We start from the raw sequence: 20,249 nt of genomic DNA, 5'->3' as shown, positions 1-20,249 counted from the left end.
TGCTTTGTTTGATTTTTTGATAGTTTCACCAATATGAGGATTCCATGACAGTTTTTCATTTATTATAACACCTAGGTATTTTGCGTTTTTAGTCTGTGTAACTGGTTTACCATGAATAAGATAAGTGGAATTAATTTGTTTTAGTTATATTTTTAAATATTTATTATTATTCACCAAGAAGTTACTTAAGTTGTAGAAGTTAAAATACAGTACGTCTGCATCGGTTTAGTTGTCCACCAGCAGTCGGCGACTATCAACCTCGATCTCACATACTCTCTGACACCAACAACCAAAGACTTTAAACCTTCTCTTCTTTCAATGTACATCCAACAACTTGAACAAGTCACAATAAATCCTCAACATATCAAAAGCAATCTTAACAATACATTTGAAAGATTTATTAAAATTACAATCACTAAATATATTCTCCTGTCACTACACAAACTATTTGTGTTCAAACTTATTTATTCATATTTTGAAAATAGTTGTGTGCTTCTGTAAGGCACGTTCAATCTTCTTTCTCGCCTCACGAGTACAAGGCATCTGATTCACAATGTCTGTTCTTTTTCTGTTTTGGAATTCTGATTGAATTTATTGTTACTAAGCTTGCATTTTTGTCTGTTTCCAAAAGTAACTAGCAGCAACTTTATTACATTATAAACTTTAATTTTTAGCGGACCCAGAAAAGGGAAAAGACGCTATTAGTTTTGTGTGGAATGTCCGTCAGTCCGTCCAGTTTAGATCTCGTAAACTAGAAAAGATAGTGATAATCCGACATTATATTTTAGACCATTCAAAGTTCTGTTGCCACGGCTACTTTTGTTCTTTTCTGAAAGTGAGAAATTTTATTTTTTAAATAAAAAATGCAAGCAGTTTTTTCATAAAAATACACCACTTTTTACAACATTGTGTGTTATTTAAAATCACATAATTATGATCAATTTTATAACTTTCATTTCAGTCAATAACTTCTGGCTTTGCTCTATAACTTTCAACTATTTCACACAAAAATTTTTCTCAAATTTTCTTAAAAGAAATAGAACTCTTGAAAACCTTACATTAATACTCGTAATGTTCATACTCATTAACAATTTTTTTGATAACTTTATCACAATCATCATAGAGAAGTGATCAAAAAGTACATAAAATATCAAAGCTATTTTGACAATTAACAATTTTAACAATTAATAGCATTTTTAAATGAACAAAAACACTTTTGTTTTGTGTGTGTCCTCCTTTATTCCATCCAGTTTATTGACGTCATACAAACAATGTTCAATTCTGTTTTCAATATACGATAGTTTCCTTTATTTTTTACATCTTATAGCCAAGTTTTCCAAAGTTAGACTGTAGGATGTTAGACTGTACAGTAATGTCCACAGTTGCATGTTCTGGCAAATACAAAAGAAAGTAAAAAGCATTTATATTTTCACAAGTCCTTAAATAGCAAAACTTGTTGGTGTAGTGATAAGTGAACATTTTGTTGACCAAACTATATATATATTTTGTGTGCTCTTTAGAATTAAATGTTTACATTTGGCTTGAAGAGACTAAGGAGGATTAACCTTCAAGCTCGAATACAAGTCGTCCATTTTTGTGTTCTTTCTTCCTGAAACGTTTTCCAGTCAAGCGATAGAGTCATAGCGGATTGAAAACGCTAGAAGCATGAAATTGGGTTAAAAAAAGACAATAGCTAAAAAAATTATTAATCGCACAGATTTATTGTTGTTGATCTAAATCTATTACAAATTTAATTATATGACTGATCCAAACTAATTGATACAACTACACTTTATTATTAGTTTTTTTTTAAAGTATTTTATTTTCTTGTTCTTATTTAGTTGGCATCATTGATCTTCCAATATCATCAATATCCACTGTGTATTTAAAACTAAATATATATATTAAAACTTTTATTCAACGATATCACTTCATTTACAACCTGATACGTTTAATGTTATAAAATCACATTCTAATAGTACCATGGGCGTAGCCAGAATTTTGTTTCGGGGATGGGGGAGCAAGCACTATTTCTGGTATTGAAAGCCAACTAAATGCATATTCTGAGGTATCTACAGTGCATTTTCCTGCTTTTAAAAAGTTTTATTTTAGAAACCTAATGTGCTATTCTTATTGACTTATTAAACCCTCGCGTTCGGCGCATTTGTCGTCAAGCTGTTTCCACAAAATTCTGTCACTGGCAATGTATGAAGCCTCTTCCCACATGCTCTGAGGACCTCCATGAATGTGTGGCGCCAAGTTGTACTAGGATGTCATCGCAACTCTTATTATGCCTAATTTATTTTGTCGGAGAACATGTTCCGCAAACCTCAAGCGACGCTCTGTCACAATCTTACTAAGGGGTCGACTCCCAGTTCGGCATAGGATTTCCTTGATTTAGACCCGATCTCTATAACTGACTCCTTAAATCTGTCTTAACCATCTTTGTTGAGACACATTTAGTGTTTTTCAATTTAGGCAGATGACTATTTATTGCACTTTATTAATGGTAGAAATGTGTAACCTCTCTTGAATACGTTCTTGGAATTAGGGGACTGTAGTTTGCTTTAGATTTTATATCGAAAAGGAAAGTTTTACCGTCAAAGTCATCGTCAAAGTCATCTGTTGGGGGTTTTAAATTTAAAAAATCTCCATTTAGCAACGGTCATAGAATTTGATAACTGTAGTTTGCTTTAGAATAATATTAAAGATAGAGGTTTTCCACCTCAAAACGCTCTGTAGGGGGATTTTAAACTCAAAACCACATGGAGGAGTTTTAACCTTATAAAAAAAGCCATCTGTAGGAAAGGGGTTTAAACTCTACGCTCAAATAATTTAAGTGCGTAATTTGCTTTTTTTATATTGAAGAGGTATTTTAGCATCAAACCCTTTTAGAACAGGGGTTTAAACTCAAATCTATTTTGGCATCGCTCATAGCATTTTGAGTGCGTAATTTCATTTTTTTAATATTGAAAAGGTATTTTTTAGCTTCAAACTCCACTGGAGAGGAGTTTAAACTCCAAAACCCTTTGACTACACTCATAGAATTTTGAGCGTATAATTTGCTTTGTTTTAATATTAAAGAGGTATTTTTTTTACCTACAAACCCCGCTGAAAGGGGGGTTAAATTGAAAACTGAGTCAAAATTCATTTAGCTACGCTCATAACATTTTGAGTTCGTAATTTTCTTTTTTTTTTATATTGAAGAGGTATTTTTTAGCTTCAAACCCTACTGAAGAGGGATGGGGGGGGGGGTTAAACTAAAACCCCTTTGGCTACACTCATAGGATTTTGAGCGTGTAATTTGCTTTTTTATATTGACGATGGGGTTTATCGTAAATTTAGAGGGGGTTTTAAAATCAAAATCTTCCTTAACTGTGCTCTTGGAATTTGGGGATTGTCTTTTGCATTTGTACGTCCCCTGGTAGGGGGTTTTAAATTCAAACCCCCCTTGGCTGTGCTGGGGCAAGTGATTGTTAAGTATTATAATCTTATATACAATAAACAAAATCAAAGCAAAAAAGTCACTAAATTCCGATCGCCCCCTGCGGGGGGGATTTCATTTTGCGGGGGGGGGGGTTGAACCCCAACTCCCCATGGCTACGCCTATTTAAATTTAGATAATGATAATAAATGTGTTTGATGCAACCAAAGAATGTTTAAAAGAGAAGACTTTCAACAATACTTAATTGAATGTAAGATGGCATGTGATTGGGTTGTAAGTTGTGATATCTACAGTAAGACGGGTTGTGAATTGTAGTATCTACAGTAAGATGGGTTGTGCCTGAGTTGAGAGTGGGTTGCGAGTTGTTATATCTACTTTAAATTGACTTACTCAACACATTTGACTGGACAGTTAGCCAGCATACACCCGCTGATGAAACAATCTATCTGTCCTATACACAAACTGTCCAACAATGACCTACCTAGAGAGCAATCAAAACATTAATTAAAATCGAGCACCTACACACAAACGAAACATTGTTTACAGAAAAACAAGACTAACAACACATTATGTAATGAAGAACAAGACATTATGTAATGAAGAACAAGACATTGTGTAAAATCTAAAAACACATTATGTAATGAAGAACAAGACATTATGTAATGAAGAACAAGACATTGTGTAATGAAGAACAAGACATTGTGTAAAATCTAAAAACACATTATGTAATGAAGAACAAGACATTATGTAATGAAGAACAAGACATTATGTAATGAAGAACAAGACATTATGTAATGAAGAACAAGACATTGTGTAATGAAGAACAAGACATTGTGTAAAATCTAAAAACACATTATGTAATGAAGAACAAGACATTGTGTAATGAAGAACAAGACATTATGTAATGAAGAACAAGACATTGTGTAAAGACTAACAACACATTGTGTAATGAAGAACAAGACATTGTGTAATGAAGAACAAGACATTGTGTAATGAAGAACAAGACATTGTGTAAAGACTAACAACACATTATGTAATGAAGAACAAGACATTGTGTAATGAAGAACAAGACATTGTGTAATGAAGAACAAGACATTGTGTAATGAAGAACAAGACATTGTGTAATGAAGAACAAGACATTGTGTAATGAAGAACAAGACATTGTGTAATGAAGAACAAGACATTGTGTAATGAAGAACAAGACATTGTGTAAAGACTAACAACACATTATGTAATGAAGAACAAGACATTGTGTAATGAAGAACAAGACATTCTGTAATGAAGAACAAGACATTGTGTAATGAAGAACAAGACATTGTGTAATGAAGAACAAGACATTGTGTAAAGACTAACAACACATTGTGTAATGAAGAACAAGACATTGTGTAATGAAGAACAAGACATTGTGTAATGAAGAACAAGACATTGTGTAAAGACTAACAACACATTGTGTAATGAAGAACAAGACATTGTGTAATGAAGAACAAGACATTGTGTAATGAAGAACAAGACATTGTGTAATGAAGAACAAGACATTGTGTAATGAAGAACAAGACATTGTGTAATGAAGAACAAGACATTGTGTAAAATCTAAAAACACATTATGTAATGAAGAACAAGACATTATGTAATGAAGAGCAAGACATTGTGTAATGAAGAACAAGACATTGTGTAATGAAGAACAAGACATTGTGTAATGAAGAACAAGACATTGTGTAATGAAGAACAAGACATTGTGTAAAATCTAAAAACACATTATGTAATGAAGAACAAGACATTGTGTAATGAAGAACAAGACATTGTGTAATGAAGAACAAGACATTGTGTAATGAAGAACAAGACATTGTGTAATGAAGAACAAGACATTGTGTAATGAAGAACAAGACATTGTGTAATGAAGAACAAGACATTGTGTAATGAAGAACAAGACATTGTGTAAAATCTAAAAACACATTATGCAATGAAGAACAAGACATTGTGTAATGAAGAACAAGACATTGTGTAATGAAGAACAAGACATTGTGTAATGAAGAACAAGACATTGTGTAATGAAGAACAAGACATTGTGTAAAATCTAAAAACACATTATGTAATGAAGAACAAGACATTGTGTAATGAAGAACAAGACATTGTGTAATGAAGAACAAGACATTGTGTAATGAAGAACAAGACATTGTGTAATGAAGAACAAGACATTGTGTAAAATCTAAAAACACATTATGTAATGAAGAACAAGACATTGTGTAATGAAGAACAAGACATTGTGTAATGAAGAACAAGACATTGTGTAATGAAGAACAAGACATTGTGTAATGAAGAACAAGACATTGTGTAATGAAGAACAAGACATTGTGTAATGAAGAACAAGACATTGTGTAATGAAGAACAAGACATTATGTAATGAAGAACAAGACAGTGTGTAATGAAGAACAAGACAGTGTGTAATGAAGAACAAGACATTGTGTAATGAAGAACAAGACATTATGTAATGAAGAACAAGACATTGTGTAATGAAGAACAAGACATTATGTAATGAAGAACAAGACATTGTGTAATGAAGAACAAGACATTGTGTAATGAAGAACAAGACATTGTGTAATGAAGAACAAGACATTGTGTAATGAAGAACAAGACATTGTGTAATGAAGAACAAGACATTGTGTAATGAAGAACAAGACATTGTGTAATGAAGAACAAGACATTGTGTAATGAAGAACAAGACATTGTGTAATGAAGAACAAGACATTGTGTAATGAAGAACAAGACATTGTGTAATGAAGAACAAGACATTGTGTAATGAAGAACAAGACATTGTGTAATGAAGAACAAGACATTGTGTAATGAAGAACAAGACATTGTGTAATGAAGAACAAGACATTGTGTAATGAAGAACAAGACATTGTGTAATGAAGAACAAGACATTGTGTAATGAAGAACAAGACATTGTGTAATGAAGAACAAGACATTGTGTAATGAAGAACAAGACATTGTGTAAAATCTAAAAACACATTGCACAATGACTAACAACACACTGTGTAAAGTCTTTCAACACATTATGCACACATAAAAGACACAATGTGTAAAACAAGTAAAACTTAATGACAAGACTCACCCGACTATATAGCGTCCCTTTTTTTCGACAAAATAGCGCAAGACAAAAAAAAAACTCGGACTTATAAATGATAGTATAAAAGTACGGACTTTGGTAAATGAAGGTAACATTTGACCTTATTCTCCTTTTTACCAAAATTTAAAATTTATATCTTGCTAAAAAATATGATTTTGAAATGTAGTGACCTAATTCAATTGGTAGGTATGTGATGATGATGTGTGTTACACATATGCGTTTTAGTATAATCAGAAATTGTAATTGTCAGCAACATATCTCTTTGATAAAACCAGCGCGTCTCTTCAAGAAACATTGGCAAACTTGAGCATGTCAGGATCAAGTTAAGTTGGCGGTCACTTTTTTGCTTGCTAATTTTTGTTTAATCTCATTACTGCCTTCGAAGAATTAAATGATGCTCCGCCATATGTACGGGATTCGTATGACTATTGGGAGAACAACTCTATTGGTCGCCAGAGACAAAACCGCAGAGAGACTCAGAGATTTCCGATAGCATTGAGTACAGAACAATTTACCAAGTACAAACAATTCAGTGGAGGCATAGCACAAAGCATTTCAACTTTATATCGACGGTCATCAACCCCAAGGTCTACAAGTTAATCTTTCACTTCCTCAGAGAACAGGAGAACACTGAGAACAAGATTCTAAGATACAATGCTGGAGAAAGAAGTAAAGCTGCAAGCAAGACAAAGTACAGCTCCAACTTAACAGACGTCTTGCAGCTCTATTGCCAAAGTACAGAAACAAGCCATTGATTGAGTACTTGACATTGCATACAATTTAACATTGTCAAAGATTTGTGTGTGTAAATCTGACAACTACTGAAGTATGTTTGTGAGTTTTTGAAAAGCATTTTTGGATTATAAATAAATGCTGTATTTTGGAAGTATTCATTTAAGTTTATTATAATTCTTGCAAAATGTTTGCATATTTATATTTAAAATATCTAAAGTGTTTCCTGTTTCCTGTTAAAATGACTGAAAAATATTTTTTCCGCGCCATTTTGTTCGCACTATTTTTTTCGGCGTTATTTTGTCCTCACTATTATGTCTAGACTCACAAGACATTATGTCTAGACTCACAAGACATTATGTCTAGACTCACAAGACATTATGTCTAGACTCACAAGACATATGTCGAGACTCACGAGACATTATGTACACATCTATAACACGATGTTGGCGAAAAATGGAAATAAATATGAAAAAAATAACGCATTAAAATGACCAGATAATAGTTATAAAATAAAAATATAGTTAATTACCTTCAACTGCTACCATTGCAGTCAAACATGCCAAAAGGCAAAGAAAAACGAATAACTTCATTGTTGGACACAATAACTCGCCAACTAGATCAGTTTTAAAATAAGTCGATCCTATCTCTTAGGTTGTGTAATTTAAAACACATGTTCCAAGATAATAGAATAGTAATTAGGAAAACGTCATTAGAGACAGCTTAGATTAATAAAAAGTTGATGATCTATGTACACAGTTTGCCTGTCTGTCTGTCGGTCTTTCTGTCTGGTAAAATTTCTGTACAAGTTATTTCTCTCATTCCCATTCTCGAATCAAGTTGAGACTTTACACAATGAAGACGCTTATGAACTTTTGAATAAGACTTTGTTCCCCTGAAGTTTTTCATTGAAAAGTGAGGTAATTTTTTGAAAAATCTGCTTGCATATATAACTTTAAAAATTAGATGGTTCACTTTCGGAAACGAAAAAAGTAGCAGTTGCATCAGAACTTTGATTGATCTAAAATATCATGATATACGATTTTCATTTTCTCTTCTAGTTTCTGAGAACTAAACGGGATGGACGGACAGACGGACAGAAGGACGTACAGACAGGCTACACAAAACTAATAGCGTCTTTTCCCCTTTCGATGGCCGCTAAAAAAACAAACTTTAAAGCTTTTTTAATGGACATTCAACAAAAGTTGCATCATTTAACAAATAACGCAAACTCGAGTTTTGTTTGTTATCCTTTAATAAACTCTGTCCTTTTTTCTCATTGAATCAATAATCAATTTACTATTTGATATTGGAACATTTTGTTCTTTATCTTGTACATTTTACAATTAATTGTTCAAATGTTACCATAAACATTTATAGCCACAGTTACAAGTTCTGGAAAATAAAAAAAAAATCAAAATGTATTTCACTAAAAATTAAAGCAGATTTCATTATGAACACTACGAAGCCAATCCACTACATCCAAACAAGAAGCATGTTTAGTATAGTTCCATGGTTTAGTGAGCTAATTTCTTGATTTTCTCCTTTTAACACTGGAACTGATGCACTTTACTAAAAAAACCCTTCTATCCCGACATATTTCTATTTGTTGAACAAATATTTTGCCAAGATCAACAAGGCTGCCAAGAAGTCCCCAATGTCCAAAGCCATTGATAAAGCTCGCAAAGCTGATGAAAAAAAAGACCGAAAGGAACCACAGACCGAAAGTGCTGAGGGAACGATGAACTCCCCATTCTCGATAGGCGAGCTTAATGCTGCCATAAGGAAATGCCAGCTTAAAAAGGCTCCCGGGCCGGATGGTATTACCCCCGAAATGCTTAAACATGTAGGGGGGAAAGGAAGGGCCGTGCTCTTGGCATTCGTAAATAGAACCTGGGCAGATGGTCATCTGCCCAGGGCCTGGAAACGTGCCACCATTATTCCTATACCAAAAAAGGGAAAAGATGCTTCCACTGCTGAGGGCTACAGGCCCATCTCACTCACATCTTGTGTGGGAAAGATGGCTGAAAAAATGGTAAATGAGCGTCTGGTTTGGTACCTTGAGAGTGCCCGTCTTATAGCTCCAGAACAGGCTGGTTTCAGGGCTGGAATGTCCGCTATAGACCAAGTCAACATCTTTGTGCAGAGCGTAGCAGATGGATTCCAAAGGACCGAAAGCACATACGCAGTCTTCATTGACTTAAAACAGGCATATGATAAAGTATGGCGGCCTGGTTTGCTTCATAAGATAAGAGCCGTGGGGGTGCGGGGACGGATATATTACTGGATTAGAGACTTCCTACAAGAGCGTACAATAAGAACAAGGATGTACGGAGAAGTCTCAGGGGAAATGACCCTCGAGCACGGCCTCCCCCAGGGCTCCGTCCTGTCATGCGCCCTTTTCACGGCCTTCATAAATGACCTACCGGCTCAGCTAAAATGCCAAAAGCTGCTATATGCTGATGATATTGTCCTTTGGAAATCCGGAAGGAGTGCAACCTCTATACAAAAAGTGCTACAAGAAGACCTCCATACGCTCTGCTCATACACACAAAAATGGAGGCTAGAAATAAACACCTCCAAGACGGTCTATTCTCTGTTCACGCTCGGGACTGGCATTCTCGGGCAACCTTTCCAGCTCTCCCTCAACGGAGTGGCTCTCAGCATGGAAAAGCTACCCAAGTACCTTGGTGTAACTTTAGATCGCAAACTAAAAATGTGTGAGCACATCCAGGATGTTGTAAGAAAGGCCTCAGGGAAACTTTGCATTGTGCGGAAGCTGGCATCCACGAAGTGGGGAGCCCGAGCAGACATGCTCCGATCCCTGTATTTAGGAGCAGTCCGATCACAGATAGACTACAGCCTACCTGTGCAAATTTATGGCTCTAGGACTGCTCTTGAACAACTTGATAGAATACAGTCCCAAGCACTAAGATTTGTCTGTGGAACCTTTAGGACAAGTCCAGTGAATGCGGCTGAAATAATGGCTAATATAGCTCCACTAACCCTTAGGAGGGAAAGGTCAGTACTGACCTGCTATGAGCGGTATAAAAGGCTGGATAAATACCTCCCAGCTAGAAAACTAGTGGATGGTTGGAGATGCAGAAGACGTATCCAGATGCAGTCTTTTATGCATCATGCCACTAGACTATCTGATGAAGCTGGCCTCTCCACCAACCGACAAAACATTCAACGCTTTCATCCCCTTCCCCCTTGGTGTCGCCCGACAACCCCAGACATACGCTTGAAATTAGTAGACCCTAATGCCACTAAGCAAAGCCGTTCATCTAACGACCTTCAAATCCTAGCTTTGGAGACCATTAATACTTTCAAGCCCAGTGCTATTTTGGCATACACTGATGGATCGGCATCAATAGATTCTGGAAGAGCAGGCTATGGAGCCTACATCGACTTTCTTGGCTCTTACAAAGTCAAAATCTTTGGACCATGTGGTAGTGTTTGCAGTTTTGATGCGGAGACCATGGCAGTCTGTGAAGCCTTAAAAGTCATTGACTCTCAACTCGGCGAGGGACATTTGAGGGCAACACAGATTGTTGTGGTCACTGACTCAAAATCTGTGCTTCATGCTTTGCAAAGCCCCGGACCATGGTCCCCCAATATCAACACTGTCATCATGGCTTCACATAACATCAAACAACGCTATGGCACCCCTATAATAATGCAGTGGGTACCGAGTCACATAGGTGTGACTGGCAACACAATCGCAGACTCTTTGGCCCACCAGGGAGGGCAAATTCCACCCACTGATCAGGCTGTAAGCTTTCATCAAGCCCTGGCTATAATACAAAAAACAGAAATGGAAAAGTGGTTTGAGTGCTGGGACAAGTTCCAAAAAGCCCGTGGAGTATGGGAGCGCATGAGGCGTCCTGACCGCACTTCCCCGTGGTGGAGGCTGTCCAGGCCTGAGCAAGCTATTATAGCACAGTGCAGGACAGGCCACTGTCCTGTTGGCTCATATTTCTCGCGGCTATGGCCAAATTTCGATTCACGGTGCCCTCGCTGCGGGGAAGAAGAGGAAACCGTGCCTCATATTCTGTTTGACTGCCCCAGACTTGCTGATCTCCGTCTCGACAGGTCTGGGAAACCCAAAATTCTCGACCTGTATGGCGACATTCATGCACTACGCAAGACAGCAGGGTTTCTGTCCAGGGCTTTTGCAAGAGAGGATTTGAGCCTCTCAAGCCCTCACTCTAAAGGAGTTTGATGATGATGATAATGATGATCTCCCTTCCCATGGCATTAGAAAGTATCGTCCAAACGGGATAAAAAAAATATTATTTTTTTAAAATTAAAACACACAAATTGAGTCTTGTAATAATAATAGACTAATCATCAAAATGTAATATTCTAATTGTTTAAATGTAAATCAAGGCAAAGAAACATGTCCAATGTTAAAGTGATTTGAAGCAGACAAGACTTTACAGAATACTGATGTAAACATCATTCAATGTAAGATCACTTGTGACAGAGTTACTTACTCAACACAACCAGGGCATTTAACCACCTCACATGGACTGATGATACAGACCACTTGACCTATACACAGACTGTCCAAAAATGACCGACCTAGATATCAATTAAATATTTTGTTTAAAGTGGGTTCATTGCTGGGGACTTCGTAAGCACTGAAAGAATTACTTTTAAGAAAGTTGTTTTCAATTCTTAAAGAATGGGGTAAATACAGACGAAAACACCAAAACCTTAAGGACATAAATGAGCTTTTCATAGAAACTTTACACAACCTTAGTTTAGATCAAATCATTAAAAAGCCAACTAGATTAAACAACACATTAGATCTCTTCTTAACCAACAGACCTGGATTAGTAGTTGATTATGAAATTATCCCTGGTCTATCAGACCATGAGATCATAAAAATACACAGTCAGATAAAAGCAGTAGCCAATACAAAACCCAAAAGAAAAATCTTACTCTGGAATAAATGTAACCTAACACAACTACACCAAGCTGCACTAAACTTTCAACAAACATTCTTATTAGAAAAAGACATTAACCAACCAGTCGATGACCTCTGGAATTTCATTAAAAACCATCTTAAAAGCATAATAGAAAATCATATACCAACTAAATACACATCATACAAAATAAATAAATGCTGGTTTAATAATAGACTAAAGAAGCTTTGTAAACAGAAGGAAAACCTCTATAGAAAATTTAAAGAAACTAATGCAGAAAGAGTTTACAAAAAGTATATAAAAATTAAACACTTAACCCAAAAAGTAAGCAGACAGCTGCAGAGTGAATACATAAACAATGTAATATCTAAAGATAACAACAAAAACCTATGGTCATACATTAAGTCTAAGAAAATGGAAACAACAGGCGTAGCGCCATTAAAAGATGAACATAACATAATACATAATGATAATGAAACTAAAGCAAACATTCTAAACAAATACTTTGCATCAGCATTCTCAGCCCCAGGAGACAAAGACATATTACTGAATTTGAACCAAGTAGACAACATAGAAGATATAGTAGTACAAGAAAATGGAATTCAAAAACTATTAGCCAACACCAAACCAAATAAAGCTTCTGGACCTGATGGTATTCCAGCTAGATTACTCAAAGAACTAAGTAATGAGCTAGCCCCAGTGTTCAAAATACTCTTTCAGGCTTCACTTAACCAGGGCAGAGTACCAAAGGACTGGAAAGAAGCTAATGTCACCCCCCTATTTAAAAAAGGAGAAAAATCTGACCCAGGGAACTACAGACCAGTATCACTTACCAGCATCACATGTAAAATCCTAGAACACATAATATGTAGCAACATCATAAACCACTTAGACAAACATAATGTCCTCACACCATACCAACATGGCTTTAGGAAATATAGATCATGTGAAACACAACTAATAGGACTAATTGATGATTTTTCAAAAGGTTTAGATAATAGTGAACAAATAGATGCTATCTTACTAGATTTTTCTAAGGCTTTTGACAAAGTTCACCACCATAGTTTGCTTAAAAAATTAAAATATTTCGGCATTAATGGTCCACTGCATCAGTGGATTAAAGACTTTCTGATAGGGAGAGAACAAACTGTAATAATAAATGGCTCTAAATCAACACCGATAACAGTAAACTTAGGTGTACCTCAAGGTACAGTCTTGGGTCCACTACTATTTTTAATTTACATAAATGATTTACCAAATTGCATTAGTTCAGGAACAAAAGTCAGATTATTTGCAGACGATTGCATAATATATAGAACAATAAAAACAACACAAGACACAGATATTTTACAAAGAGAATTAGATGAATTACAGAAATGGGAATCAAATTGGAGCATGTCTTTCCACCCAGAAAAATGTCAGTTGTTAAGAGTAACAAAAAAACTAAAACAAATTAATTCCACTTATCTTATTCATGGCAAACCAGTATCACAGACTAAAAACGCAAAATACCTAGGTGTTATAATAAATGAAAAACTATCATGGAATCCACATATTGATGAAACTACAAAAAAATGAAACAAAGCATTAGGATTTATTAAAAGAAATTTCTATAAATCAAATAAGAACATAAAACTAAAATGTTACTTAACCTTGGTTAGGCCAATAATAGAATATGCATCCTCCGTTTGGGACCCCTCAACTCAAGAAAACATTAAGAAACTAGAACAGACACAAAATAGAGCAGTGCGATTCATAACAAACGAATATTCACATTTGACTAGAGTAACACCTTTAGTAAAATCACTAAATTTAGAAAGCCTTCAGGACAGAAGGCTCAAAAGTAAAGTAGCAATAATACATAAAACACTGAACCATAATCTTCAAATACAAAAACAAAATTTAATAAAATACTCTGAAAGACACAAAGATAAAGGCACATTCCTCGTCCCATATGCTAGGACAAATTTGTACAAATACTCCTTCTTCCCTAGTGCTATTAGAGCATGGAATGGGTTGCCTGAGCTAGCCAGGAAAACCAGTGACTTGGCAGAATTTAAGTCATTGGTTAATATGCATGACTAAATGCATGACGCGTAGGACGTAATCATCTTCTTTTTTGAAGTAACGTCTGTATTATATAAGATAAGAAGATAAGAAAAATACTGAAAAAATTTGAGTCGTCAATAACAACATTCCCTGACCACATATCATCAAACACAAACAACACACTGGTTTAAGACTAACAACACATTAGGTGCAGACTAAAAACATATTATGTACAGACTAACAACACATTATGTACTGACTAACAATACATTATGTACAGACAAACAACACATTATGTACAGACAAACAACACATTCTGTAAAGACAAACAACACATTATGTACAGACAAACAACACATTCTGTAAAGACACTGTGGCGACGAAAGTATTAAATTTAGTGTGGGCGAGGTATATTTTGTGATGCCCTCTTGTGAAACAAAAATATGTATATTTTAAATATAAAATTTAAATTGACCCATTTTTATTTATTTAAAAAATTTAATTGAAGAGATACTAAAAAAAAAAAAAAAAAGAAACAGAACTTCATTAAAATAGTAAAGTAATTTATCTTAGAAGCTATATTTACCTCTATTTTAATAGATGCCAAAGCTAAAAATCTAAACTAAAGTCATTGCTCATGCCTACTCGCATGACTATCTCTTCTTTTAGAATAGGTTAACCTACTTTTTAAATTTGAGAGAACCAAAATGTTCAAAAGATTTTCTTTAAGTACATATATCTTGAATTCCTATAAGTAATTGTAGAATTAATCTTTTTTTTTCATATCTATTTCATATTGGCCATAGAGACATTATAATATTTGTTCGGGTCCTTCATCATCGAACATTCTTTTCTTCTATTTAAAAACTGTTTACCAATTCACTTTTTTTTTCGAATCTAGTTTTTTTTTTTTTATTGTTTACTTACATAATATATACGAATGCTCAAAAATATCATCTTCATTAAACTTGTAAAGAATAACATACACACGCGATAATATCTTCTACCATACATGTGATGATTTAATCCTGTGATGCCTAAAATACGGCTTGCGGGCCACATCCAGCCCGCGACGTAGCTCCTTCCGGCCCGCCGAAACTTTGGCAAAAAGTGTAGAAAATCCCCTCTCATAAAAAAAAGTTTGAAAAAATAGTATCTTTCTTTATGTTAGGATAAATTGATTGGTATCGATAATAAACCACCATATTTTGTTTTATAAAGATAGAATGGCTCTTTCAAAGGACATAAACAGTTTTTGGAAACCAAACACATAAATAAATGAATCGGCATTTTTGGTTGATACGCCATTGCTAGATTTCACCTAGAAAAGAAGGATTGATGAGAATATTTACCAAAAATAACCATTTTCCGACGGCGAATTCATAAAAAAGTGTTTGCTAGCAGAGAAGGAAGAATTGTGTTCTGAAAAGAAGAATTCTGTTGATGTTGGCAACTTTTCTCTTGAAATACAAAGCGAGAGAAAGATATGGATAGATATCTCCATTCAAATCTAACCGACAAACCAAATTTCGAAATGTTTTCTATTGCCGCTGACAAGTCTACCAACATATCTGATACCGCTCAAAATCTTGGTATTTATTCGCGGTAAAAACAACAGTTAGTAGCTATGGGGAGCATGCATGGGACCACCAGTGACAAAGTCTGGTCAAAGAAGTTTGAACTATCACAGAGGATCTTTCTCTTGCTTGGGAGAAATTAGTGGGAGTGACTACTGAAGGTGCAACAAGTATGTTTGACAGCAAGACTTATTAGAAAAGTTGTCTAGTCAAATTGAACCGAGCCGAGACCTTGATGGCTTCATTGAATTATTCACCAGCAAAACATCTGTGGCAATGTGTCAAGCTTGACCATGTGATGATGATCTTGGTCTGGACCATGTGATGATGATCTTGGTCTGAACCATGTGATGATGATCTTGGTCTGGACCATGTGATGATGATCTTGGTCTGGACCATGTGATGATGATCTTGGTCTGAACCATGTGATGATGATCTTGGTCTGGACCATGTGATGATGATCTAAGTCTGGACCATGTGATGATGATCTTGGTCTGGACCATTGGATGATGATCTTATTCTGGACCATTGGATGATGATCTTGGTCTGGACCATGTGATGATGATCTTGGTCTGGACCATGTGATGATGATCTTGAGATTGAACAAAGTTTATAGTTTCGAAAATCCCTCTGCGACCAAGGTTTCAAGTGCCCAGACAGAGCTGAAACTGGAACTTGTTGACTTACGAAGCTAAACATCCCTGCTGGACAAATTTCCAGTGATTCAGATCATGGATTTCTACTTCTTGTTGCTTACAGAAACATTTCTAAATCTACGAAAACAAACTTTAACGATGATAACAATAATTACTTATTTGTGAGAACAAACCTTTTCAGTGATGAATCGGGTGACACCCATAATACGTAATGGTCTCACGGAAGAACATACAGAACTCTAGATTCACAGCTCCAACTCGACATTTCATTTATGCAGCCGGATATTATTAAAATTGATTTCGATAAAGTTTCATGAATCAATGTAAGTACTAGATTCAATGGTTTCTAATAAAAATGTTTTATTGTCTATTTCATGTTTTTTTTTTTATTTGCTTTGTTCTGCTGATGTGGCCCGCGACACAACTGTCGGAAATTAAAATGGCCCGCCAACCGCATAAGGTTGAGCATCACTAATTGAATCAATTCTAAACTGACATTTCTTCCACCGCAAATCGCAATCTTAGGGTGTGTCTTCTATTTTTTTTTTAAATTTCCAACTTTCATTGCATTCACATCTAATTGCTACAACGCCGCCTTCCCTCTGTCTAGATTGTGTTTTCCAGCTTGGTTACTAAAAAAAAGGATTCCTAATAAGGGTTTTGATTGGCTCTCTACCCGTTGTGAATTATACAAGTATTGGAATGGGAAATACCCAGCACTGGCCTCAGATAATCCCCACGAGAATAATGAGATAAAAGAGGATCTAGATGTAATTGTGGCTAGACTGAACGAAAAATGTGTTATTCTAATTTTTGTTTTTGTAGCTTGCGGCTTTTAAGCTATGCATAAGCCTTCGAGGTTAGAGGCCCCTCAGACCGCAAATCATTTATCGGTGACCCTATTCATTTACGCTCTTTTCTTCCTCACACTATGTGAAGACTAACTACACATTATGTAAATACTAACAACACATTATGTAAATACTAACAACACATTGTTTAAAGACTAACAATACATTGTTTAAAGACTAACAATACATTGTTTAAAGACTAACAATACATCGTGTAAAGACTTAAAACACATTGTGTAAAGATAAATAAGATTATGTAAAAATAAAACATACACTATGTAAAGACTCTAACAACACGTCATGTAAAGACTCACAACACTTTATGTGTACATCGGAAACACGAGAACTAATTGTTGAGGAAAAAATACAAATGAATATCAAAATAAAATACGCACAACAGAACTCGAGCTATTTTTTCAAATATAAAAAAATCACATAATTACTTGCGTTGGCCAATATTGAAGTCATGCATACCAAAAGGCATAGAAATACTAAAATCTTCATTTCTTTTCAGCTATACCAGGTGTCTTTTTAAAGAGTCAGTTGTTTATATCCTATGTATTTAAAAAAAAATGTTAGATGATAATTGAATGTTGATCAGGAGAACGTAATTAGGAAAGAAGAATTGATTCGGGAAATTTGAGATCACTGCAAGTCAGACAACACAGTGTTGTTTTGGGTTTTTTTTTGTTTTACTTTTTTAAAAGTATATTTCATGCGTCTTGTAGGCTGGGTTGTCTTGTAGACTGGGTTGTCTTGTAGGCTGGATTGTCTTGTAGACTGGGTTGTCTTGTAGGCTAGGTTGTCTTGTAGGCTGGGTTGGTCTTGTAGACTGGGTTGTCTTGTAGACTGGGTTGTCTTGTAGGCTGGATTGTCTTGTAGACTGGATTGTCTTGTAGACTGGGTTGTCTTGTAGACTGGGTTGTCTTGTAGGCTGGATTGTCTTGTAGGCTGGGTTGTCTTGTAGGCTGGGTTGTCGTGTAGGCTGGGTTGTCTTGTAGGCTGGGTTGTTTTGTAGGCTGGGTTGTCTTGTAGACTAGGTTGTCTTGTAGACTGGGTTGTCTTGTAGGCTGGGTTGTCTTGTAGACTAGGTTGTCTTGTAGACTGGGTTGTCTTGTAGACTGGGTTGTCTTGTAGGCTAGGTTGTCTTGTAGACTGGATTGTCTTGTAGGCTAGGTTGTCTTGTAGGCTAGGTTGTCTTGTAGGCTGGGTTGTCTTGTAGGCTGGGTTGTCTTGTAGGCTAGGTTGTCTTGTAGGCTGGGTTGTTTTGTAGGCTGGGTTGTCTTGTAGACTAGGTTGTCTTGTAGACTGGGTTGTCTTGTAGACTGGGTTGTCTTGTAGGCTGGGTTGTCTTGTAGACTGGGTTGTCTTGTAGGCTAGGTTGTCTTGTAGGCTGGGTTGTCTTGTAGGCTGGGTTGTCTTGTAGGCTAGGTTGTCTTGTAGACTGGGTTGTCTTGTAGGCTAGGTTGTCTTGTAGGCTGGGTTGTCTTGTAGGCTAGGTTGTCTTGTAGGCTAGGTTGTCTTGTAGGCTGGGTTGTCTTGTAGACTGGGTTGTCTTGTAGGCTGGGTTGTCTTGTAGGCTGGGTTGTCTTGTAGACTAGGTTGTCTTGTAGGCTGGGTTGTCTTGTAGACTGGGTTGTCTTGTAGACTGGGTTGTCTTGTAGGCTAGGTTGTCTTGTAGGCTGGGTTGTCTTGTAGGCTAGGTTGTCTTGTAGACTGGGTTGTCTTGTAGGCTAGGTTGTCTTGTAGGCTGGGTTGTCTTGTAGACTGGGTTGTCTTGTAGGCTAGGTTGTCTTGTAGGCTAGGTTGTCTTGTAGGCTGGGTTGTCTTGTAGACTGGGTTGTCTTGTAGACTGGGTTGTCTTGTAGGCTAGGTTGTCTTGTAGACTGGGTTGTCTTGTAGGCTAGGTTGTCTTGTAGGCTAGGTTGTCTTGTAGGCTGGGTTGTCTTGTAGGCTAGGTTGTCTTGTAGACTGGGTTGTCTTGTAGGCTAGGTTGTCTTGTAGGCTGGGTTGTCTTGTAGGCTGGGTTGTCTTGTAGACTGGGTTGTCTTGTAGGCTAGGTTGTCTTGTAGGCTGGGTTGTCTTGTAGGCTAGGTTGTCTTGTAGACTGGATTGTCTTGTAGGCTAGGTTGTCTTGTAGGCTGGGTTGTCTTGTAGACTGGATTGTCTTGTAGGCTGGGTTGTCTTGTAGACTGGGTTGTCTTGTAGGCTAGGTTGTCTTGTAGGCTGGGTTGTCTTGTAGGCTAGGTTGTCTTGTAGACTGGATTGTCTTGTAGGCTAGGTTGTCTTGTAGGCTAGGTTGTCTTGTAGGCTGGGTTGTCTTGTAGGCTGGGTTGTCTTGTAGGCTAGGTTGTCTTGTAGGCTGGGTTGTTTTGTAGGCTGGGTTGTCTTGTAGGCTAGGTTGTCTTGTAGGCTGGGTTGTCTTGTAGACTGGGTTGTATTGTAGGCTAGGTTGTCTTGTAGGCTGGGTTGTCTTGTAGGCTAGGTTGTCTTGTAGGCTAGGTTGTCTTGTAGGCTAGGTTGTCTTGTAGGCTAGGTTGTCTTGTAGGCTGGGTTGTCTTGTAGGCTGGGTTGTCTTGTAGACTGGGTTGTCTTGTAGGCTAGGTTGTCTTGTAGGCTGGGTTGTCTTGTAGGCTGGGTTGTCTTGTAGGCTAGGTTGTCTTGTAGACTGGGTTGTCTTGTAGGCTAGGTTGTCTTGTAGGCTGGGTTGTCTTGTAGACTGGGTTGTCTTGTAGGCTAGGTTGTCTTGTAGGCTAGGTTGTCTTGTAGGCTGGGTTGTCTTGTAGACTGGGTTGTCTTGTAGACTGGGTTGTCTTGTAGACTGGGTTGTCTTGTAGGCTGGATTGTCTTGTAGGCTGGATTGTCTTGTAGTCTAGGT

At 36.5% G+C, this 20,249-nt stretch overlaps 1 long non-coding RNA gene across 1 annotated transcript; it reads right to left on the bottom strand.

The window, feature by feature from the left end:
* Positions 1-1,214: 1,214 nt before the first annotated feature.
* Positions 1,215-7,992, bottom strand: LOC106074519 (uncharacterized). Its single transcript, XR_008779516.1, has 3 exons — positions 7,837-7,992; positions 3,836-3,926; positions 1,215-1,391 (listed from the first exon to the last, which is right to left on the bottom strand). It is a non-coding gene; the product is annotated as an uncharacterized LOC106074519 (long non-coding RNA).
* Between the last annotated feature and the right edge of the window lie 12,257 nt (positions 7,993-20,249).

Source organism: Biomphalaria glabrata, chromosome 8 (genome assembly GCF_947242115.1).
Source record: "Biomphalaria glabrata chromosome 8, xgBioGlab47.1, whole genome shotgun sequence".
NCBI lineage: Eukaryota > Metazoa > Mollusca > Gastropoda > Planorbidae > Biomphalaria > Biomphalaria glabrata.
Note: the sequence above shows the minus strand (reverse complement) of the source record. Positions and strands in the feature narration are given on the sequence as shown.